Raw genomic sequence first — 5,320 nt, forward strand, 5'->3', positions numbered from 1 at the left:
CCCAACTCAGCCTTCATCGCCTGTTCTGCAAAAATGAATCTGGGCCCCTTACAAACATTTCCTCTTGCCAGCAGATGCTAAGCTTTGGCAGAGGTGGGTGCGGGGAGGACGCGGGAGAGGGAGAGCTTTTCTCTTTCTAGTTCTGGGGTGGACTGTAGCCAGGCTGCTGCATAGCCTGCCTTTTTCTCCACTGCCTGACTCCTGGTGGGCTTTCTTTCTTTCTTTCTTTCTTTCTTTCTTTCTTTCTTTCTTCCTTTCTTCCTTTCTTCCTTTCTTCCTTTCTTCCTTTCCTTCCTTTCCTTCTTTCTTTTGCTTTACCAACATTTATTGAGTACCTACTATGTGCCTAGCCTGTGTTACTTATAAGAATACAATGACACATAAGATTTGGTTCCTGCTTTCACTTTTTTGACAGCTTTACTGTATAACCCATATTCCATGCAGTGTCCCCTCCTGCCTGAGAGAAGCCTTCTCTAGCGGTCAGCAAGGGCAGGGGCAGGAGAGCCAGGAGCCCCAGACTATATGTCATTTATCTAAATACAGGCCCTGGGGGTCTAGCCACATAGTGGGCCAGCCGCTGAGCTTTGTTTCTTAGTGGTTAGAGCAGCCGTGGGCAAACTACGGCCCGCAGGCTGGATCCGGCCCGTTTGAAATGAATAAAACTAAAAAAAAAAAAAAGACCGTACCCTTTTATGTAATGATGTTTACTTTGAATTTATATTAGTTCACACAAACACTCCATCCATGCTTTTGTTCCGGCCCTCCAGTCCAGTTTAAGAACCCATTGTGGCCCTCGAGTCAAAAAGTTTGCCCACCCCTGGGTTAGAGCCTCAGCCCACAGACTGAAGGATCATGGGTTCGATTCCCAGTCAAGGGGACCTACCTCAGCTGCAGGCTCAACTCCCAGCCTTATTGGGGTGTGAACAGGAGGCAACCAATCGATGTGTCTCTCTCACATCAATGTTTCTCTCTCTCTCTGCCCTCCTCCTTCCCCTACATTCTCTCTCACCAAAAACAAAACAAACACACACACACACACAACTTGGCTAAATCATGAACAGAGAATATTAATTAGCAAGCTCATTAGGATATGGTCCATCCAATAATACCAGCAACATCAGTAATGCCCCATATATAGTTTAAGTTTAACAATACATTCAGATGACTTGAGTATCTAAAAATGTTCAGAAACACAAATTCTGATGTTAAAGGCTCAATTAATATTCTGATATCTTTTCTCAAGATATGGGATCTTAATAAACTTTACCTAAATTTACACCTTAAAATGAAGCTACACATAGAATACTAGTAAGTACATTGGCTAATACCACTTCTAGACATTACTATAAGTAGTATTAGAAGTGATACTCGAGGCATTCCTCTTCACAGAGGTATTCGACAGTGATATGATGGGGATATAATAACTGGTTCCGAAGTACAGAAACATTTTTCTAGAGGAGCCAGCTGTATAGAAGTATTAAATCTTTTTTTTTAAATATATTTTATTGATTTTTTACAGAGAGGAAGGGAGAGAGATAGAGAGTTAGAAACATCGATGAGAGAGAAACATCGATCAGCTGCCTCCTGCACATCTCCTACTGGGGATGTGCCCGCAACCCAGGTACATGCCCTTGACCGGAATCGAACCTGGGACCTTTCAGTCCCCAGGCCGACGCTCTATCCACTGAGCCAAACCGGTTTCGGCTAAGTATTAAATCTTAATAACCCTACCAGGAAGGTACTATAGTCCCCATTTTGCAGATGACAAAAATGAGGTTAAGAGAGATTAAGTAATTGCTACACAAAACTTTCCATTAGACTAAAATGACTATGTTTTTGTCTATTCCAGATTTTTAGCTGAGGATTATGTTACTTTTGTTATAGGATCATAATCTTATTGACTGACAAGCCATGCATTTTCTAAATAGTCACTTAAGCACTCTTACAAAAGCACACCTACACTGGCAAATTTGTAGCTCAAAATCAACGGATGTTACATTAACCCTTAAATCCCACCACCTCAGTTTTATTAGTTTTATACATGTTAAGAACACACTCATAAATATTAAAGACATATATTTTCCTCTCAAAGTTCACACGGACTTTTCTAATTAGAGGACAATTTACATTCTTGCCTTTGAGAGCCACACAACATTGGATTAAAACATTTAAGAAAAATGTTTGCTTTTAAATGTTGTGTTCTGGCACCTCCACAACCTGTAGAGTTTGAACTCTGTAAATGGAGATTTGATGAAATCTCATACATTGTAAATAATCCAAACCCGGTATAATGTGTTTAAGAAATGGACCTGGAGTCAGACAGATTTCAATTCTGATAATGCCTCTGCCACTAAATAGCAGCAAAGGGCTGGCAGGTAGCTAACACTAGAGTGATTATCAGGGAAAATTCAAAAGTTGTATTTATTGCCACATTTGCACCATAGCTTTCCTAGGTTTGTCTTTTAATATGCAGACTCCAAGTTATAAACAAAATCTATACCTGAAAAGTTGTGTGTGAGCTGTGAAGAGAGAAGTGCATACTTTTTTGCATACATACTATGTTTAGCAGCAATAGAGCACCCAGGGATATCCATCTTCTCCCCTCCACCCCCACCCCGTCGTGGGGCAAAATGAACCTATGAGTTCCTGGCACCTAGGAGTTGGAACTTCTATTTCCAACAGAAACAGCATAATGAACGGTGGCAAGGGTTAGCACCTGTCACACTAAAGGTAAAAAAATGCATCTGTAAGCTGATCTTGGACTCTACCTATCTATAAAGTTCCCACTTTTTTAGTTCCAATAAGCCAGCATACACACACCTTTATTATACAATCCATTTTTACCATGGGCATTGGTGACAGCCTTCTCTATTTACTCAGCAATCTAAAGATTATCTCCAGGTGAGTTTCAAAGACTAACATACTGGTTTGAAAGATGTACATTATTTAAAAATTTATTCCAACTGTACTTAAACTGTAAAAGTTGGAAGGGAAAGAACGTCCAACTCCCTCACTTGCCAAATGAGGAAGCTGAGGCTGGGAATCACACAGGCAGTTGGGCAGGCCTTGGAATCCAACACCAGCGAAACTCCAGAGCCAGGGTGCTTTCTGATTAAACACCAGAGACGAGCAGTGTCCTAGTAACCAGGGCTGAGCATTTCTAACGTGGCAGGCTCTCCCGCCACAGTGTCAAGGCACTTTTTTCTTCTTTTTCAATCCAAGTCCATGATCTGGTAAGCACAACACCAAACCTTCCCAGGAAGAGCAATATTTTGGTTTCACGTTAACACTGTCCAGCATATCGCCTCCCAAACACCATTTTCTGTCGGCCAAGGCCACTCTTCATCTCAGGGGCCATGCTACCCACCACACCCTTCTCTCCTCTTATCTGCCCAGCCAGTTTCTCAATTACTGCCCTAGGCTCCTGTATGAAAACAAACTCGCCTGCTGTCTGCCCCTGCCTGAAGACTTCTATTCAGCAAATGTGGTTGTGAATTCCTACTATGTGTAAGGGTTAGTGCTAACACTGGAGTAATTACTCTACTGCTCTTTTTCACAGCCTCATCTCATCAAGGAAGCCTTCCACAATAACCCTGGCTTTCCAACTCCTTTAACTGAAACCGTAGTAAGAAATAATCTAAATGTGACCCAATACACACTACCTCAAATAAATAACTCCAAAGTTTGACATGATATTCTTTACTATGCATGAATACATCAATATCCTTCATAGTATTCCATTTTTATAAAAGTCCTGGAGAGAAAAAAATTCTAAGGGGTACAGTAGATAGGTCATAAAATACACACAATACACAAATGAACATATAAAATGCCAGATGCTGTAAAGAAACAATGAACTTTTGACTAAAATTGAAGAATTATCACCAAACATATACTGTACCCCTTTTGTGATGGGAAAAAAAAACAACACTTATAGTAGAAATGTGAATTACTGGCCATTATACTTTTCTAACTTAAAACTGCACAATTCCTTCAACTGCAAGTAGTAGAATTATGTTCCAGTCTTAGAAACAGAAAAACTTTTTCAGGGATAGAGTCTGTATTGGTGGAGCAGCACCTTGACACTTAGGTCCAGAGTGATAGCAATGTCTAGAAGAGAAATCATTTACACCTGACCACGCCATAGATGTAAGGCGAATGAGAAAAACACAAAAAATATAAATGGGCTCTTCAAGAAGTCATTTAATTACCATAAGTGTATACTGTATACCTGTGTTTTTTTTAAAACGGGAAGGAGAGCACAAAATGCTTTGGCAGAAAAGAGTAACTCTAACCGGAGGCAATGCTTTCCAGATCATTCCAATTAAACTAAGGTTCAACATATTGAGAACCCAGAGACATTTCACCTCCAGGCAGAACATATGCTGAAGCGCTGATGTGTAAAGTTTAAGATGCTGGATTTAGGCCATGGAAAGGTACTAACAGATCCCAATTATGAGGCGCTGAGTTCCCAGTTAGAATTAAACAAGGCCAGGAGGTCTCCTCCTCTTCAGGGGCAAAAGAAGTTCAGTTTCAATTGATCCCTATCGTGTGTGCGTGCAAAGGGGGGACTGATGAGGAGTTGGAGGTGCAGGGCAGAAGGGAACATCCTTTAGACCTGATTCCTAATAACGACGGGCCTTCCTTCCTAGGACAACTTTCCTTTCGCTTTAATAGCAACAGTGCATTTTGAGATGAGATCGAGAAAGGCGGCCGGCAGATCAGTCTCAGAGACTGTAAACTCCCCGCGGCACCAAATGTCACGCCTTTTCACGGTGGAGCCCTCCCAGTGCCCAATCCACATTTGCTTAGAGAAGGAGGAAACCCACGTGAATGAGTGAATGAATGAATGAATGAATGGGTGAGAGTAGCCCGGCCGGAAGGCTCAGAGCAGGGCCCCACGCCCCAGGCAATCCTGCACGCCCAGTGGGAGAGGGCAGGGAGGCGCCCGGGGACCCTGGGGCGCCGTGCAGGGGCGCAGACAGCCGTGGGGTCCTGGGGCCGGGGCCAGGCTCGCAGGTAGGGCCTTGCGGAACAAAGGCGGCACAGGGTGGCCTGACAGCGCGGCCCGAGGTGGGAGGGGGAACGGGGGGTCCGGGCGCTCACCTCATCGCCCCACTTGAGCACGTCCTTGTGTCGGTTCCTTGACGGCGTGTAGATGTGCAGAAACCTGGAGGATCCCGTGCCGCCGCACGAGGTCCGCCGTGGCGTTTGGACCTCCTCCCAGCTCCGTTCTGCCATCCTTATGATGTAATGGACCAGGATGACTGCTGCGGGACCAGCCAGCACATTCAAGTTCAGGATAGCAGGCATAGGAAAG

General features: G+C 43.6%; 1 protein-coding gene across 1 annotated transcript in view; it reads right to left on the reverse strand.

The window, feature by feature from the left end:
- Positions 1 to 5,174, reverse strand: part of GCLC (glutamate-cysteine ligase catalytic subunit) — a 46,218-nt gene extending 41,044 nt beyond the window's left edge. Inside the window, exon 1 of the mRNA XM_014459643.2 lies at positions 5,107 to 5,174. The gene's annotated coding sequence lies outside the window, so the exon portion shown is untranslated. The remainder of the gene's footprint in view (positions 1 to 5,106) is intronic.
- Positions 5,175 to 5,320: the final 146 nt, after the last annotated feature.

The sequence above is a fragment of the Myotis lucifugus genome, unplaced genomic scaffold (assembly GCF_000147115.1).
Source record: "Myotis lucifugus unplaced genomic scaffold, Myoluc2.0 scaffold_111, whole genome shotgun sequence".
Lineage (NCBI taxonomy): Eukaryota > Metazoa > Chordata > Mammalia > Chiroptera > Vespertilionidae > Myotis > Myotis lucifugus.